Below are 20872 nucleotides of genomic sequence, written 5' to 3' on the forward strand. Positions count from 1 at the left end.
TCCTCTGCGCACTTTGCACATCTTTGAACATCAAATCACCCGGCATTAATCCTTATTTAAATTGTATTTAGAAATGTAACATTGAGGTATTAGTATATATTAGTATCAGTTTATATTGTAGAGACTCAGTGCTTGAGATCTTATCATGAATATGATACGATAGTTCGAAGGCTGTGGGCCCTACATGATTCTGGGCCCTAATGCAGTACCTGCATATACTGTATGGTAGTTACCCCACCAGTGGCGGCTGGCCGATAGAGGGCGCTGGGGCGCCGCCCCCACCTTCACTTCCTAGTTGCGATTTGTAAAAGTTTTTTTTTTTTAAATAAACATTGTTTATTCACAAAATGCGGCTGATATTCTGTCGGCGCTGTCATGTACTTATACTACCACCTTGTGGGGCATCCGGGTACTGCCTAATATATATGTATGACGTGTTATCCGTTTCCGTTGTCGACTAATAAAGTTACCACCATTACAGTAACACGGTCTCCAGCTCCTGCTTGCTCTACTATATAGAAAGTATATTTAGTTATATCAACATACCTAGTTAGGATATAACAAGTGGCGACGAGGATCGGCGAGACTTACGTGTGTTTTCGTCGGTTTAGTAGAGTTAGTAGAGTTAGGAGACGTTACGACGGAGCCAGGCTACCAAGGTATGCTAACAACATTAGCATTGCTAGCACCGGCAGTGAAAGCGACGCATGTCTGACGGCGAACAGCGGCAGCCAGCTGAACCAGCCAGCCTATCCCAGCTGTTATTATGGCGGGGATATTGGGAAGCATCGGCCCCTTTGAGGAAGGTACGGAGCAGTGGAACTCCTACACTGAACGTTTTGAGTACTTTGCAGCAGCAAATGGCATTGAAGGGGTGAAGTTGGTGCCGACGTTTTTGAGTGTCATGGGACCTAAAGCATATAATTTGCTCCGTGCACTAGTCCAGCCTGACAAACCTGGGACTAAAAACTATACTGCTATTGTGAAAACCCTGTCAGAGCACTTTTCACCAAAGCCCCTGGTGATTGCGGAGCGGTTTCGCTTCCATAAAAGGAACCAGGAGGAGGGGGAGTCAGTAGTGACATTTGTGGCTGCCCTTAGAAGGCTGACAGAGCATTGTGAATTTGGCAATGTACTGAACGACACCATACGGGACAGGCTCGTGTGCGGCCTCAGGAGTGAGGCTGCTCAGAAACGCCTCTTAACTGAAAGTGCACTTACCCTGGAAAGAGCTATTGAAGTGAGTGTGTCCATGGAATTAGCAACCAAGGACGCTCATCAGCTCAGTGAGAGCGGTAAGCTGCACAGAGTCTCCGCAGAGGACAGAGGTACCCAGAGCAAATGTTACAGATGCGACAAGAGTGGACATTTGGCTGCTGAGTGTTGGAGTAAGGATGTGGACTGCAGGAAGTGTGGAAAAAAAAGGTCACATTGAACGGGCATGCAAAAGTAAGGGACTGATTAAAAATCCTAGTCTGGACAATAAGTCAAAATACAGATTCCAAAAGAGACAGCCTGTGCATAGTGTACAACCTAGCCAAGCTACGGCTAATCTCAGCAGCTCATCAGACGAGGAACCTGTGTATGTCCTGTCAGTAGTGGGAGGTGCAGGGGGTTATTTAGAAACTCCACTGCTGGAGGGGAAACCAGTGCGTATGGAAATAGACACTGGGGCAGCAGTCTCTCTTCTATCGTATGCTGTCTACAAAGAAACCCTGCCGCATCTGCCACTACAACCAACGAAACTCAAACTGAGAACCTACACCGGCGAGTCAGTGCCAACCAAGGGGGTCATCCATGTCACAGTCCAGGTGAATGGGCAAACCGCACACCTACCACTGTACGTCGTGGGGGGCGGCTTGTCATCTCTGCTAGGCCGTTCGTGGCTGGCGGAACTCCGACTGGACTGGCCCACGGTTCACATGCTGAACAAAGGGGAATCCCCTCTGACTGCTATCCTGAACAAACATGCGGAGGTGTTCAAAGAGGAACTTGGAAAAATGAAGGACATCATAGTCAGTCTGAACATCAAGCCAGACAGCAGACCCAAGTTCCTGAAAGCGAGACAAGTCCCATACGCCATAAAGCCAAAAGTGGAAGCTGAGCTGGAATCATTGGTCAAGAGTGGGGTGCTGGAGCCCATCAGTCGAAGTGAGTGGGCCACTCCCATCGTACCAGTCATTAAAAAAGATACTTCGGTGAGAATCTGCGGAGATTTTAAAGTCACCCTGAACCCTGTGCTAGAGGCTGAACACTATCCACTCCCTCGCATAGAGGACCTGTTCACAGGCTTGGCTGGAGGACAAAGATTCAGCAAAATCGACCTCAACCAAGCCTACTTACAGATGCAGGTCGACGAGAAATCTAGAGACCTGCTCACCATAGTCACTCACAAGGGCCTGTACCGATACTGCAGACTACCTTTCGGGATTACGTCTGCACCGGCTCTCTTCCAGCGTGCGATGGAGCAGATACTGAGCGGCTTAGACGGGGTCCAATGTTATTTGGATGACATACTCATCACTGGAAGGACAGAACAGGAACATCTGGGGAACCTGGAGGCCACTCTGCAGCGACTGGAAGAATATGGATTAAAAGTTCGCAAGTCAAAGTGTGAGTTTTTCCAGTCTTCCGTCGAGTATCTGGGTCACGTGATTGACGCGGAGGGCTTGCACAAGGCTCCATCCAAAACCAAGGCCATCGTGGAAGCACCAGCACCTCAAAATGTGAGTCAACTCCGCTCTTATCTGGGGCTCCTCAATTACTACGGGAAGTTTATCCAGAACCTGTCTTCTCTACTGCGACCCCTACATCAGCTGCTGTGCCACGGGCAAGCCTGGGTATGGACTCAACAATGTGAGGCTGCGTTTGAGATAACGAAACGGGCGCTGCTGGAATCTGACGCCCTGACACATTTTGACCCCGCACTGCCCCTACAACTGGCGTGTGATGCCTCCCCATATGGGGTGGGAGCAGTTGTTTCACACATCATGCCCAGCGGGGAGGAACGGCCAATTGCATTCGCCTCCCGTACACTCAGCAAGGCTGAGAGTGGCTATGCACAAATAGAACGTGAAGCACTGGGGATTGTGTTTGGAGTAAAAAAATTTCATCACTATCTCTTTGGGAGAAAGTTTGTTCTCCTGACAGACCATCAGCCCCTCACAACAATCTTCGGGCCCCACACCGGCATTCCATCCCTGGCGGCGGGAAGGATGCAAAGATGGGCCTTGTTGTTGTCTGCTCATGACTACGACATCAAATACCGCAAGTCGGAGATGCACGCCAATGCGGATGGCCTCTCGAGACTACCCCTGCCTGTGGTCCGTGCCGAGCCGACACGGACCGGCATTTTCTACTTCAGTCAAGTTGAGGAAGCGCCCATCACAGCAGCTCAAGTGAAGAGACACACCCGGAATGACCCTGTATTGTCAACGCTGATGGATGTACTGATCACCGGTAGGAGGGGAGACCTTCCCGAGCTCAAGCCCTACCTCACAAGAAGGAGTGAACTGTCTGTGCAGGCAGGATGTCTCCTCTGGGGACGCCGGGTGATTATTCCGCCTGTGTTACGGAAAAGGCTACTACTGCAGCTACATGAAGGACATAGTGGGATCGTCCGCATGAAGGAGCTTGCGAGAAGCTACTTTTGGTGGCCTGGACTGGATGGTCAGATCGAGGAGACTGTGAAAACATGTACGTCATGCCAGCAGGTGCGCTGCATGCCGCAGCCAGCTCCCCTCCATCCGTGGGATTGGCCGGAGGCACCATGGCAGCGAGTTCATGTGGACTTCGCTGGCCCGATGGAGGAGAGGATGTTCCTGGTGGTGGTTGATGCCCACAGTAAGTGGCCGGAAGTGGCGATAATGAGATCGACCACAGCAGAGAAAACCATCGAGAAACTAGGAGAGATGTTCAGTCGATTCGGGTTTCCAGAACAGCTGGTGAGCGATAACGGGCCCCAATTCGTCTCACAAGAGTTTGAGAGATTCCTGGAGGCAAATGGAGTACAACACATCCGCTCTGCCCCCTATCACCCATCCACAAATGGATTAGCAGAGAGATTTGTTCAGAGCATGAAAAACGGCCTGAAGGCCTCACAGGGACAAGGATCTCTCCACCAGCGGCTCAATAGGTTTCTGCTGTCATACAGAAATATACCGCACTCAACCACTCAAGTCGCGCCGGCAGCACTTCTCATGAAGAGACAACTCCGCACCAATCTCGACCTTCTGAAACCCCCAAAGACCAAAGAGACTGTGCACCTGAAACAACAGGCTCAGGTCAAGAGACGTGAGCAGAGAGCAAAAGAAAGGACCTTCCGGCCCGGTGACCGTGTACTGGCACGTAACTATAACAACCGAGCTAAGTGGACGCCTGCTACAGTCCTGGAACAGACCGGGCCGGTGTCTTATACAGTGCGGACCAAGGATGACCTAGTCTGGAGAAGACACACCGACCAGCTTCTCGCGGGGTCTGCAACACCTGGGGAAAACACACCAGTGGTTGCTGCTGAGCCAAGCAACCGGGGCAGCCCAATCCAGAGCACACTCCTCCAGGATACACCAGGTACAGTGGAGCCTGTTGACTCTGGATCCACTTTCACCGCTGTATCGGAGACAGAACTGTCGCCGTGTTCCACACCGAAACCTGTTCCGGATACAGACAGTGTAGTTCTGCCGGATGGCCGTACTACTCATCGCCAGTCACAGAGAGAGCGGCGACCGCCGAAACGCCTGGATCTGTAGTAGGGATGTGATAGACCCTCAAGAATGGGGCATAATAATCCCCTGGGTCATGTCAGGGTTTGAGTAGTCCGTAACTCATTCCCTTAGAATAAGATGAATGGGTTATAACTAGTTAACAAAGTGATCTTGTTGTTGTGATTGGAGTTCTGAGCGATTGTTAATTTCAAGGGTTTGTTAGTGAGCCTACTTGTTCATTAAGTGGGGAGGAGTTGTCATGTACTTATACTACCACCTTGTGGGGCATCCGGGTACTGCCTAATATATATGTATGACGTGTTATCCGTTTCCGTTGTCGACTAATAAAGTTACCACCATTACAGTAACACGGTCTCCAGCTCCTGCTTGCTCTACTATATAGAAAGTATATTTAGTTATATCAACATACCTAGTTAGGATATAACAGGCGCCTATCAGCATTCATTAAAAATCCTCCAATACAATAAACATTTTATCTGTGTGTGTGTAAAATTCACTGTTAAAATACATAGGGGGAGGAGTCGGGTCGCCGATCGAATGCAAGTCTATCGCAGGCCAAATACTTTTCGCTTACACGTGAGCTGTAGCAGCGCTCCAATTGGCTGTCTCTATTTCTCGGCCGGGGCGCAAAAAGTTGCGTCCTGAATATCCGGTTGTAATAGCAGACAATGCATTATGCTGAGCACTTCCGACTTCTGGGCTTCCGGACTTCCGGGCTTCTGGACTGCTCTCCTAACAAATTAAGTTGTTTACAATGTAAGGAGTTTTATTTCTGTAAACAAATTGAACAAATGGATTAGAAGGAGGCATCTTTTGTTCCCAACTTGAGGATATTGCAACTGGACCTATTACCGAAGTCAAACTTCGTTTGTGGTCGCAATCTCCGCACCGGCTGCTACTGTTGGTGTTTTGCGAAGCCAGAATACACAAACTCGACCTGAAGGTAAGAGAGTCAGCTAAGATAAAAGCTACTTCAAACATTTAGTAATATCGTCAGCATGGTACGTTTTATAATGTCGTCTTTTCGCTTGTTTGTTTATGTATTCACCCAGCACACGCACACACACACACACACACGCACACACGCACACACGCACACACACACACACACACACACACACACACACACTCACTCACACTCACACACTCACTAGAGGGGATGAAGAGGTCTGTACAGGGGGGTAGAGGGGATGAAGAGGTCTGTACAGGGGGGTAGAGGGGATGAAGAGGTCTGTACAGGGGGGTAGAGGGGATGAAGAGGTCTGTAGAGGAGGGTAGAGGGGATGGAGAGGTCTGTACAGGGGGGTAGAGGGGATAAAGAGGTCTGTACAGGGGGTAGAGGGGATGGAGAGGTCTGTAGAGGTGGGTAAAGGGGATGAAGAGGTCTGTAGAGGTGGGTAGAGGGGATGAAGAGGTCTGTACAGGGGGGTAGAGGGGATGAAGAGGTCTGTAGAGGTGGGTAGAGGGGATGAAGAGGTCTGTACAGGGGGGTAGAAGGGATGAAGAGGTCTGTACAGGGGGGTAGAGGGGATGGAGAGGTCTGTACAGGGGGTAGAGGGGATGGAGAGGTCTGTAGAGGTGGGTAAAGGGGATGAAGAGGTCTGTAGAGGTGGGTAGAGGGGATGAAGAGGTCTGTACAGGGGGGTAGAGGGGATGAAGAGGTCTGTAGAGGTGGGTAGAGGGGATGAAGAGGTCTGTACAGGGGGGTAGAAGGGATGAAGAGGTCTGTACAGGGGGGTAGAGTGGATGAAGAGGTCTGTACAGGGGGGTAGAGGGGATGGAGAGGTCTGTACAGGGGGGTAGAGGGGATGAAGAGGTCTGTACAGGGGGGTAGAGGGGATGAACACAGTTGTCAGTCCTGTTGTACCATGTGAGGCTTAGGCCAAAACAAACTCAGAGCATTCTTGGTAGATCACATCAGTAATGAGGTATGAGACTACTGTTCAGAACAAAATAACAAGGAAGTAGAACTGGTCGGGGAAAAAGGCTGGGTTGTTTGCGTGTTTATATGTTTATCCAGGGGGGCGAAAACTTACTGAAGGTACTGTAGACTGAGTGTTGATGAAGCGATGGTTGATGTTGGCACTGAAACCAGGATGTAAGAGTTGCAATGACGTGCAGTAATTCTTTGTGATGGAGCAGATACGCACACACACTCACAAACAAATATAAAGATACGCTGGTTTCTGCTTTTCCTGTTGAAGTTTGTACTACTTTGACTTGATTTATATAGAATAATTTCTTAGAAAGATAATAATAATAATACATTTGTTTAGCATGGTGTCTTTGAAACAGAAAGCACTGTACACATTTAGCATACTCGCACAGGGCATAAACCCCAACTCAGATCGTGCATGTGTGTGTGTGTGTGTGTGTGTGTGTGTGTATGTGTGTGTGTGTGTGTGTGTGTGCGTGTGTGTGTGAGTGTATGTTTGTGTTTGTGTTTGCGTGTGTGTGGGTGCGTGTGCGTGTGCGTGAGTGTGTGTGTTTGTGTGTGTGCTTGTGTGTGTGCGTGTGCGTGCATGTGAAAGGAGAGGTCATGGGCTGCTCACCTGTGAGGTCAAGCTTTTCTTGTGTATACTTTGAAGTGTTGTGCGTCCATTGATAAGTGTTGGAAATGCATGCTGGGTTGTGTGATGTTTTATGATATTGTTATGGTCTTAGTCAACTGGTTTAAGTCTTAAGTTTTAGTACCTGCGGCCTCGTACCTACAACCGAATCACAACCGTGCTGATATTCAGTATAACAGCCCTCCCTCTCGTGTGATATTGCTTAATCATCTCATTGCAACCTGCACAGCATTCTGCACTACCTGACTACTACTTGAAATGCGATGTAGGTTTGTAATGTGATTGTGATATCTACTGATTATGAATCAACTTGGCCTGTAGGTTGCAACATACGATGCTAATACTATAATAGAGTACTATAAAGTATCCACTCTAAATGAATATATATATTCCATCCTATACTATACTATACTATACTATACTATACTATACTATACTATACTATTCTATTCACAAAAATAAAAGCCAAGTACCAGGAAGCATATATGTGGAAGTATACCAGCTCAGTGACCTTGCGGTTAGAGTGTCCGCCCTGAGATTGGGAGGTCGTGAATTCGTGACGTTAGAATTATAAGGTTCTATCTCCATTTTTGTCCAAATTGAGTTTTTTACATAATCTGATCCATTAGGTGTTCATTAATGCCTGTGTGGTCGCTAGCCAATGAGGGGGCTCTTCACAAGTGCTTCGCCAACCAATCAGGTAGCGGTATTGCCCTGCCTTCCCCTACCATCCTAGGTTTCGCAAATTCGCGTCCGGCTCAGTTAGGAGCCGGCCATTTTATTTTGATTAGTTTCAGACGTTCATGTTACGGTGGTTGTCTATTAACCCTCCGGTTGGTTGGCGAATTTGCGAAACCTAGGATGGTTGAATTGAGTCCATCTTAATACAAGGATAATAGTTCATGTCATTTTTCTGCCTCATCTCTCGTGTGAAGAACAGTGGTAGGTGCATCAAGTTATAGGTATTGTTGTGGATTTAATTGATTCTTAATAGATTGAGTGAAACTTATAAAGCACAAAGAGCTTAAATCAATTGTCTCCAAGGAGGCCTTTTATTAAGCAAAGTCACATGAGCGCAGAGAGAAACGAGCAGACCAATAAGCAAGAAGCAAAAGCCAAAAAGCAAAAAGCCCCCAACGATGGGTGGGACTCATATGTATAGAACTGTCCTTGGTCATGGTCTTGGCCCATCCCTTACAGGAATGAAATGGGCCTTCCTTGAGTGCTGCTAGATTCACCAAACTGTGGAAATTTTAGCACCAGCCGCCACTGTACCCCACTGATGTTAGTGTTTGTCAGTCTCTAGTTAAAATGGCATTGGCACATAGAATAGATAGCTAACACAGTTGTCAGTCCTGTTGTACCATGTGAGGCTTAGGCCAAAACAAACTCACAGCATTCTTGGTAGATCACATCAGTAATGAGGTATGAGACTACTGTTCAGAACAAAATAACAAGGAAGTAGAACTGGTCGGGGAAAAAGGCTGGGTTGTTTGCGTGTTTATATGTTTATTCAGGGGGGTGAATACTTACTGAAGGTACTGTAGACTGAGTGTTGATGAAGCGATGGTTGATGTTGGCACTGAAACCAGGATGTAAGAGTTGCAATGACGTGCAGTAATTCTTTGTGATGGAGCAGATACGCACACACACTCACAAACAAATATAAAGATACGCTGGTTTCTGCTTTTCCTGTTGAAGTTTGTTCTACTTTGACTTGATTTATATACCGTAGAATAATTTCTTAGAAAGATAATAATAATAATAATACATTTGTTTAGCATGGTGTCTTTGAAACAGAAAGCACTGTACACATTTAGCATACTCGCACAGGGCATAAACCCCAACTCAGATCGTGTGTGTGTGTGTGTGTGTGTATGGTGTATGTGTGTGTGTGTGTGTGTGTGTGTGTGTGTGTGTGTGTGTGTGCGTGTGTGTGTGAGTGTATGTTTGTGTTTGTGTTTGCGTGTGTGTGTGTGTGTGCGTGTGCGTGTGTGTGTTTGTGTGTGTGCGTGTGCGTGTGTGTGAAAGGAGAGGTCATGGGCTGCTCACCTGTGAGGTCAAGCTTTTCTTGTGTATACTTTGAAGTGTTGTGCGTCCATTGATAAGTGTTGGAAATGCATGCTGGGTTGTGTGATGTTTTATGATATTGTTATGGTCTTAGTCAACTGGTTTAAGTCTTAAGTTTTAGTACCTGCGGCCTCGTACCTACAACCGAATCACAACCGTGCTGATATTCAGTATAACAGCCCTCCGTCTCGTGTGATATTGCTTAATCATCTCATTGCAACCTGCACAGCATTCTGCACTACCTGACTACTACTTGAAATGCAATGTAGGTTTGTAATGTGATTGTGATATCTACTGATTATGAATCAACTTGGCCTGTAGGTTGCAACATACGATGCTAATACTATAATAGAGTACTATAAAGTATCCACTCTAAATGAATATATATTCCATCCTATACTATACTATACTATACTATACTATACTATACTATTCACAAAAATAAAAGCCAAGTACCAGGAAGCAGATATATGTGGAAGTATACCAGCTCAGTGACCTTGCGGTTAGAGTGTCCGCCCTGAGATTGGGAGGTCGTGAATTCGCGACGTTAGAATTATAAGGTTCTATCTCCATTTTTGTCCAAATTGAGTTTTTTACATAATCTGATCCATTAGGTGTTCATTAATGCCTGTGTGGTCGCCAGCCAATGAGGGGGATCCATTAGGTGTTCATTAATGCCTGTGTGGTCGCCAGCCAATGAGGGGGCTCTTCACGAGTGCTTCGCCAACCAATCAGGTAGCGGTATTGCCCTGCCTTCCCTTACCATCCTAGGTTTCGCAAATTCGCGTCCGGCTCAGTTAGGAGCCGGCCATTTTATTGTTGATTAGTTTCAGACGTTCATGTTACGGTGGTTGTCTATTAACCCTCCGGTTGGTTGGCGAATTTGCGAAACCTAGGATGGTTGAATTGAGTCCATCTTAATACAAGGATAATAGTTCATGTCATTTTTCTGCCTCATCTCTCGTGTGAAGAACAGTGCATCAAGTTATAGGTATTGTTGTGGATTTAATTGATTCTTAATAGATTGAGTGAAACTTATAAAGCACAAAGAGCTTAAATCAATTGTCTCCAAGGAGGCCTTTTATTAAGCAAAGTCACATGAGCGCAGAGAGAAACGAGCAGACCAATAAGCAAGAAGCAAAAGACAAAAAGCAAAAAGCCCCCAACGATGGGTGGGACTCATATTTATAGAACTGTCCTTGGTCATGGTCTTGGCCCATCCCTTACAGGAATGAAATGGGCCTTCCTTGAGTGCTGCTAGATTCACCAAACTGTGGAGAGACTTACATTTCTCAGTCTAAAATTATATAAAACCACAACACTATCAAGATGATATACGTATTTGAATGTTGGTATACATCAACATCTCTACTTACATTATGTCTGATCCTGGAGTCTTATACATTAAGTCTGATCCTGGAGTCTCTACTTATACATTAAGTCTGATCCTGGAGTCTTTACTTATACATTAAGTCTGATCCTGGAGTCTTTACTTATACATAATGCATCCCACCCTGGGTACGAACACTTTGCCCGGCTGCCTTCGAAAAGGCGGTACAGGACCATGGCCGCAAGGACAAACAGACTGAAGCTCAGCTTCTACCCCAGGGCCATCCAGGCCCTGAACACAGCAAAGACCTAGGTTCTGGGCCCTGGACAGTCTGGACGGATTGATGGCAGCTGCTGGATTGAAAAATCAGGTGTAGTGCTGAGGCACAAATGTGTACATTTCAAGCCTGCAAACTGCGACACTTTAAATGAATGTGCAATAACACTGTGCAATATGACAACCCTAGTCGTTTTATCTGTACAGTATAGTATACTATGGAACCCGCAACAGGACCTAGGATGTACAGGGAGACTGGAATTCTTGAAGAGTGGCTCAAGCTGACATTGTCTAGAATTCAGTTGACTGCAACCCATTAAAGTGATGGTTCCACTGGGGCTCGAACCCAGGACTTTCTGCATGTAAAGCAGACATGATAACCACTACACTATGGAACCCGCTACAGGACCTAGGATGTACAGGGAGACTGGAATTCTTGAAGAGTGGCTCAAGCTGACATTGTCTAGAATTCAGTTGACTGCAACCCATTAAAGTGATGGTTCCACTGGGTATCGAACCCAGGACCTTCTGCGTGTTAAGCAGACGTGATAACCACTACACTATGGAACCCGCAACAGGACCTAGCATGTACAGGGAGACAGGAATTCTTGAAGAGTGGCTCAAGCTGACATGCTGTAGAATTCAGTTGACCGCCGCCCATTAAAGTGGTGGTTCCACTGGGTATCGAACCCAGGACCTTCTGCGTGTGAAGCAGACTTGATAACCACTACACTATGGAACCCTCTATAGTACATTCAATGTACGGGGAAACAAAATGGAGTCGAAAGCGGAACCAATAGTAAGACGTGAATTCTTGAAGAGTGGCTCAGCCTGACATTCTATAGAATTGATTTGAGAGCGGGCCCAAAAGCACTGGTTCCACTGGGGCTCGAACCGAGGACCTTCTGCGTGTAAAGCAGACATGATAACCACTACACTATGGAACCCGCTACAGGACCTAAGATGTACAGGGACCAGGGTTTCCGTTAGAAAAATTTGGTGCCGGTCAACGTGTCCGGGAAGATTTCAATTTGTCGGACAAACGGGAAAAATTCCGGTCATCATATTAGAATATAATATAGGTGTTTGTCGCGGTGATTAGCTGTTGTGTAGCCTATATAGGCCATTTAATGTCCATTTCTCATCCGATACGATTAGATCGCGAACTATATAATAATATAGGCTTTCATGATTCGCATGCGCTACTATGGCATAATATGTCCAGGGCTGCACGCGCGCCACACTGGGCAGCCTAGTCACCTTTGCTACTTTGAATTACGACTGTATGCTACTTTAAGATGTTTATTTCAATTGCATTAATGGGATTTGAGTATGTAATTGGTAATTTTAAGTATGCCTAGTTTAGCTTTTGATGGCTATTTGAACGGACTGCATCGATCGATCAATGAACGGACTCCACATTACGTTAACTGAAGTGTGTTAAATAGTTTCACGACAGTAATGTACGTTTTTTATATTCTCTTTCCAGTTTTACCCTTTTTATCAATAAAACAACGTAATTTCTATAACCACGTCTCGCTGATTGGGAAGGCATTAAGTCTAGCTGCCTGTCAAATCATACTTACTCGGACTCGGGAGTATGAGAATGGGGAGGATGTATCGGGGGGGATACACACCCGTGGACTATTTCACCTTAGTGGCACAAATTAAACTCTAACACTATAGATAGACTAAAATGATGGACACCGACTGAATAACTGAGTGGGGGAAGACAGGTCTCAAATGTGAAACAATTATAACATTTAATACATAAAGATAAAACATACACAAATATATAACATTGATATCCCTAAACTCAAATGTAGTGTGGTGTTGTCAACCTAATCTAATCAATCCTAATCTAATGGTACCAGTAGCCCAGGTTGTCGATAGTAGCGCACTACTCCCGTAGTACTTCTCCCGACTCAGGGCTGGAACGGGCACGGCAGGCTCAATCAATGAACGGGGTTGAGATGGCCGCTAGCGTCCTTTACTAGCCGCATCTCACGGCCCTCGGTGGTCATTCACTGTGCTCTAGCACATCCAAAACACGCAGAACAATAACCTTGACTCCGGTCACTGCAGTGGTTTTATTTAGACTAGATCAAACTAAATTACGGTAACTGACTAAACTACGGTACTCGCGCCGTTGAGAGACAGGGTTGCCAGATGGGGCGGGTTACCGCCGAATGGGCTATTGGGTTTAGCGGTTATTTTCACCGGACAATATGACCGAAGAGGTTTAAATATGTCGGACTTCAACAGATTTTATCGGACAAAGACCGGTAATTACCGGTTAACGGAAACCCTGACAGGGAGACTGGAATTCTTGAAGAGTGGCTCACGCTGACATTGTCTAGAATTCAGTTGACTGCAACCCATTAAAGTGATGGTTCCACTGGGTATCGAACCCAGGACCTTCTGCGTGTTAAGCAGACGTGATAACCACTACACTATGGAACCCGCAATAGGACAGAGGATGTACAGGGAGACAGGAATTCTTGAAGAGTGGCTCAAGCTGACATTCTTTAGAATTCAGTTGACCGCCGCCCATTAAAGTGGTGGTTCCACTGGGTATCGAACCCAGGACCTTCTGCGTGTGAAGCAGACGTGATAACCACTACACTATGGAACCCTCTATAGTGCATTCAATGTACGGGAAAAGAAAATTGAGTTGAAAGCGGGCCCAATAGTAAGACAGGAATTCTTTAAGTGTGGCTCAGCCTGACATTGTCTAGAATTCAGTTGACCGCCGCCCATTAAAGTGGTAGTTCCACTGGGTATCGAACCCAGGACCTTCTGCGTGTGAAGCAGACGTGATAACCACTACACTATGGAACCCGCAATAGGTCAGAGGATGTACAGGGAGACAGGAATTCTTGAAGAGTGGCTCAAGCTGACATTGTCGAGAATTCAGTTGACCGCCGCCCATTAAAGTGGTAGTTCCACTGGGTATCGAACCCAGGACCTTCTGCGTGTGAAGCAGACGTGATAACCACTACACTATGGAACCCGCAATAGGACAGAGGATGTACAGGGAGACAGGAATTCTTGAAGAGTGGCTCAAGCTGACATTGTCTAGAATTCAGTTGACCGCCGCCCATTAAAGTGGTAGTTCCACTGGGTATCGAACCCAGGACCTTCTGCGTGTTAAGCAGACGTGATAACCACTACACTATGGAACCCTCTATAGTACATTCAATGTACGGGAAAACAAAATTGAGTTGAAAGCGGAACCAATAGTAAGATGTGAATTCTTGAAGTGGCTCAGCCTGACATTCTATCGAATTGATTTGAGAGCGGGCCCAATAAAGCACTGGTTCCACTGGGGCTCGAACCCAGGACCTTCTGCGTGTAAAGCAGAGATGATAACCACTACACTATGGAACCCGCTACAGGAAATACGGTGTACGGGGAGACTGGAATTCTTGAAGAGTGGCTCAAGCTGACATCTTGTAGTATTCAGTTGACCGCCGCCCATTAAAGTGGTGGTTCCACTGGGGCTCGAACACAGGACCTTCTGCGTGTAAAGCAGACATGATAACCACTACACTATGGAACCCAGGATGTACAGGGAGACAGGAATTCTTGAAGAGTGGCTCAAGCTGACATCCTGTAGAATTCAGTTGACCGCCGCCCATTAAAGTGGTGGTTCCACTGGGTATCGAACCCAGGACCTTCTGCGTGTGAAGCAGACGTGATAACCACTACACTATGGAACCCTCTATAGTACATTCAATGTACGGGAAAACAAAATTGAGTTGAAAGCGGGCCCAATAGTAAGACGTGAATTCTTTAAGTGTGGCTCAGCCTGACATTCTATCGAATTGATTTGAGAGCGGGCCCAATAAAGCACTGGTTCCACTGGGGCTCGAACCCAGGACCTTCTGCGTGTAAAGCAGACATGATAACCACTACACTATGGAACCCGCTACAGGAAATAGGATGTACAGGGAGACTGGAATTCTTTAAGTGTGGCTCAAGCTGACATCCTGTAGAATTCAGTTGACCGCCGCCCATTAAAGTGGTGGTTCCACTGGGTATCGAACCCAGGACCTTCTGCGTGTGAGGCAGACGTGATAACCACTACACTATGGAACCCACTATAGTACATTCAATGTACGGGAAAACAAAATTGAGTTGAAAGCGGGCCCAATAGTAAGACAGGAATTCTTTAAGTGTGGCTCAGCCTGACATTCTATAGAATTGATTTGAGAGCGGGCCCAATAAAGCACTGGTTTCACTGGGGCTCGAAGCCAGGACCTTCTGCGTGTAAAGCAGACATGATAACCACTACACTATGGAACCCGCTACGGGACCTAGGATGTACAGGGGGACTGGAATTCTTGAAGAGTGGCTCAAGCTGACATTCTGTAGAATTCAGTTGACCGCCGCCCATTAAAGTGGGGGTTCCACTTGGTATCGAACCCAGGACCTTCTGCGTGTGAAGCAGACATGATAACCACTAGACTATGGAACCCGCCACGGGACCTAGGATGTACAGGGAGACTGGAATTCTTGAAGAGTGGCTCAAGCTGACATTGTCTAGAATTCAGTTGACTGCAACCCATTAAAGTGATGGTTCCACTGGGTATCGAACCCAGGACCTTCTGCGTGTTAAGCAGACGTGATAACCACTACACTATGGAACCCGCAATAGGACAGAGGATGTACAGGGAGACTGGAATTCTTGAAGAGTGGCTCAAGCTGACATTCTGTAGAATTCAGTTGACCGCCGCCCATTAAAGTGGGGGTTCCACTTGGTATCGAACCTAGGACCTTCTGCGTGTGAAGCAGACATGATAACCACTACACTATGGAACCCGCAACAGGACCTAGGATGTACAGGGAGACTGGAATTCTTGAAGAGTGGCTCAAGCTGACATTGTCTAGAATTCAGTTGACTGCAACCCATTAAAGTGGTGGTTCCACTGTGTATCGAACCCAGGATCTTCTGCGTGTTAAGCAGACGTGATAACCACTACACTATGGAACCCACTATAGTACATTCAATGTACGGGAAAACAAAATTGAGTTGAAAGCGGGCCCAATAGTAAGACAGGAATTCTTTAAGTGTGGCTAGGCTGACATTCAATAGAATTGATTTGAGAGCGGGCCCAATAATGCACTGGTTCCACTGGGGCTCGAACCCAGGACCTTCGGCGTGTAAAGCAGACATGATATACCACTACACTATGGAACCCGCTACAGGAAATAGGGTGTACAGGGAGACTGGAATTCTTGAAGAGTGGCTCAAGCTGACATTGTCTAGAATTCAGTTGACTGCCACCCATTAAAGGGATGGTTCCACTGGGGCTCGAACCTAGGACCTTCTGCGTGTAAAGCAGACATGATAACCACTACACTATGGAACCCACTACAGGACCTAGGATGTACAGGGAGACTGGAATTTTTGAAGAGTGGCTCAAGCTGACATTGTCTAGAATTCAGTTGACTGCCACCCATTAAAGCACTGGTTCCACTGGGGCTCGAACCCAGGACCTTCTGCGTGTTAAGCAGACGTGATAACCACTACACTATGGAACCCGCAATAGGACAGAGGATGTACAGGGAGACAGGAATTCTTGAAGAGTGGCTCAAGCTGACATCCTGTAGAATTCAGTTGACCGCCGCCCATTAAAGTGGTGGTTCCACTGGGTATCGAACCCAGGACCTTCTGCGTGTGAAGCAGACGTGATAACCACTACACTATGGAACCCACTATAGTACATTCAATGTACGGGAAAACACAATTGAGTTGAAAGCGGGCCCAATAGTAAGACAGGAATTCTTTAAGTTTGGCTCAGCCTGACATTCTATAGAATTGATTTGAGAGCGGGCCCAATAAAGCACTGGTTCCACTGGGGCTCGAACCCAGGACCTTCTGCGTGTAAAGCAGACATGATAACCACTACACTATGGAACCCGCTACAGGACCTAAGATGTACAGGGAGACTGGAATTCTTGAAGAGTGGGTCAAGCTGACATTGTCTAGAATTCAGTTGACTGCAACCCATTAAAGTGATGCTTCCACTGGGTATCGAACCCAGGACCTTCTGCGTGTTAAGCAGACGTGATAACCACTACACTATGGAACCCGCAATAGGACAGAGGATGTACAGGGAGACAGGAATTCTTGAAGAGTGGCTCAAGCTGACATCCTGTAGAATTGATTTGAGAGGGGGCCCAATAAAGCACTGGTTCCACTGGGGCTCGAACCCAGGACCTTCTGCGTGTAAAGCAGACATGATAACCACTACACTATGGAACCCGCAATAGGACAGAGGATGTACAGGGAGACTGGAATTCTTGAAGAGTGGCTCAAGCTGACATTCTGTAGAATTCAGTTGACCGCCGCCCATTAAAGTGATGGTTCCACTGGGTATCGAACCCAGGACCTTCTGCGTGTTAAGCAGACGTGATAACCACTACACTATGGAACCCGCAATAGGACAGAGGATGTACAGGGAGACAGGAATTCTTGAAGAGTGGCTCAAGCTGACATCCTGTAGAATTGATTTGAGAGGGGGCCCAATAAAGCACTGGTTCCACTGGGGCTCGAACCCAGGACCTTCTGCGTGTAAAGCAGACATGATAACCACTACACTATGGAACCCGCAATAGGACAGACGATGTACAGGGAGACTGGAATTCTTGAAGAGTGGCTCAAGCTGACATTCTGTAGAATTCAGTTGACTGCAACCCATTAAAGTGATGGTTCCACTGGGTATCGAAGCCAGGACCTTCTGCGTGTGAAGCAGACGTGATAACCACTACACTATGGAACCCTCTATAGTGCATTCAATGTACGGGAAAACAAAATTGAGTTGAAAGCGGGCCCAATAGTAAGACAGGAATTCTTTAAGTGTTGCTAGGCTGACATTCAATAGAATTGATTTGAGAGCGGGCCCAATAAAGCACTGGTTCCACTGGCGCTCGAACCCAGGACCTTCTGCGTGTAAAGCAGACATGATAACCACTACACTATGGAAACCGCTACAGGACCAAAGATGTATAGGGAGACTGGAATTCTTGAAGAGTGGCTCAAGCTGACATCGTCTAGAATTCAGTTGACTGCAACCCATTAAAGTGATGGTTCCACTGGGTATCGAACCCAGGACCTTCTGCGTGTGAAGCAGACGTGATAACCACTACACTATGGAACCCGCAATAGGACAGAGGATGTACAGGGAGACAGGAATTCTTGAAGAGTAGCGCAAGCTGACATTCTGTAGAATTAAGTTGACCGCCGCCCATTAAAGTGGTGGTTCCACTGGGTATCGAACCCAGGACCTTCTGCGTGTGAAGCAGACGTGATAACCACTACACTATGGAACCCGCAATAGGACAGAGGATGTACCAGGAGACCGGAATTCTTGAAGAGTGGCTCAAGCTGACATTGTATAGAATTCAGTTGACTGCCACCCATTAAAGTGATGGTTCCACTGGGTATCGAACCCAGGACCTTCTGAGTGTGAAGCAGACGTGATAACCACTACACTATGGAACCCTCTATAGTACATTCAATGTACGGGAAAACAAAATTGAGTTGAAAGCGGGCCCAATAGTAAGACAGGAATTCTTTAAGTGTGGCTCAGCCTGACGTTCTATAGAATTGATTTGAGAGCGGGCCCAATAGAGCACTGGTTCCACTGGGGCTCGAACCCAGGACCTTCTGCGTGTAAAGCAGACATGATAACCACTACACTATGGAACCCACTACAGGACATAGGATGTACAGGGAGACTGGAATTATTGAAGAGTGGCTCAAGCTGACATTGTCTAGAATTCAGTTGACTGCAACCCATTAAAGTGATGGTTCCACTGGGTATCGAACCCAGGACCTTCTGCGTGTGAAGCAGACGTGATAACCACTACACTATGGAACCCGCAATAGGACAGAGGATGTACAGGGAGACAGGAATTCTTGAAGAGTGGCTCAAGCTGACATCCTGTAGAATTGATTTGAGAGGGGGCCCAATAAAGCACTGGTTCCACTGGGGCTCGAACCCAGGACCTTCTGCGTGTAAAGCAGACATGATAACCACTACACTATGGAACCCGCTACAGGACCTAGGATGTACAGGGAGACTGGAATTCTTGAAGAGTGGCTCAAGCTGACATTGTCTAGAATTCAGTTGACTGCAAACCATTAAAGTGATGGTTCCACTGGGGCTCGAACCCAGGACCTTCTGCGTGTAAAGCAGACATGATAACCACTACACTATGGAACCCGCAATAGGACAGAGGATGTACAGGGAGACTGGAATTCTTGAAGAGTGGCTCAAGCTGACATTCTGTAGAATTCAGTTGACCGCCGCCCATTAAAGTGATGGTTCCACTGGGTATCGAACCCAGGACCTTCTGCGTGTGAAGCAGACGTGATAACCACTACACTATGGAACCCTCTATAGTGCATTCAATGTACGGGAAAACAAAATTGAGTTGAAAGCGGGCCCAATAGTAAGACAGGAATTCTTTAAGTGTGGCTAGGCTGACATTCAATAGAATTGATTTGAGAGCGGGCCCAATAAAGCACTGGTTCCACTGGCGCTCGAACCCAGGACCTTCTGCGTGTAAAGCAGACATGATAACCACTACACTATGGAAACCGCTACAGGACCAAAGATGTATAGGGAGACTGGAATTCTTGAAGAGTGGCTCAAGCTGACATCGTCTAGAATTCAGTTGACTGCAACCCATTAAAGTGATGGTTCCACTGGGTATCGAACCCAGGACCTTCTGCGTGTTAAGCAGACGTGATAACCACTACACTATGGAACCCGCAATAGGACAGAGGATGTACAGGGAGACTGGAATTCTTGAAGAGTGGCTCAAGCTGACATCCTGTAGAATTCAGTTGACCGCCGCCCATTAAAGTGGTGGTTCCACTGGGTATCGAACCCAGGACTGTTAAGCAGACGTGATAACCACTACACTATGGAACCCGCAATAGGACCAAGGATGTACAGGGAGACCAGAATTCTTGAAGAGTGGCTCAAGCTGACATCCTGTAGAATTCAGTTGACCGCCGCCCATTAAAGTGGTGGTTCCACTGGGTATCGAACCCAGGACCTTCTGAGTGTGAAGCAGACGTGATAACCACTACACTATGGAACCCTCTATAGTACATTCAATGTACGGGAAAACAAAATTGAGTTGAAAGCGGGCCCAATAGTAAGACAGGAATTCTTTAAGTGTGGCTCAGCCTGACGTTCTATAGAATTGATTTGAGAGCGGGCCCAATAGAGCACTGGTTCCACTGGGGCTCGAACCCAGGACCTTCTGCGTGTAAAGCAGACATGATAACCACTACACTATGGAACCCTCTACAGGACATAGGATGTACAGGGAGACTGGAATTATTGAAGAGTGGCTCAAGCTGACATTGTCTAGAATTCAGTTGACTGCCACCCATTAAAGTGATGGTTCCACTGGGTATCGAACCCAGGACCTTCTGCGTGTGAAGCAGACGTGATAACCACTACACTATGGAACCCGCAATAGGACAGAGGATGTACAGGGAGACAGGAATTCTTGAAGAGTGGCTCAAGCTGACATCGTGTAGAATTCAGTTGACCGCCGCCCATTAAAGTGGTGGTTCCACTGGGTATCGAACCCAGGACCTTCTGCGTGTGAAGCAGACATGATAACCACTACACTATGGAACCCACTATAGGACCTAGGATGTACAGGGAGACCGGAATTCTTGAAGAGTGGCTCAAGCTGACATTGTCTAGAATTCAGTTGACTGCAACCCATTAAAGTTATGGTTCCACTGGGTATCGAACCCAGGACCTTCTGCGTGTTAAGCAGACGTGATAACCACTACACTATGGAACCCTCTATAGTACATTCAATGTACGGGAAAACAAAATTGAGTTGAAAGCGGGCCCAATAGT

The sequence above is a fragment of the Nansenia antarctica genome, assembly GCF_963989245.1.
Source record: "Nansenia antarctica genome assembly, chromosome: 13".
Lineage (NCBI taxonomy): Eukaryota > Metazoa > Chordata > Actinopteri > Argentiniformes > Microstomatidae > Nansenia > Nansenia antarctica.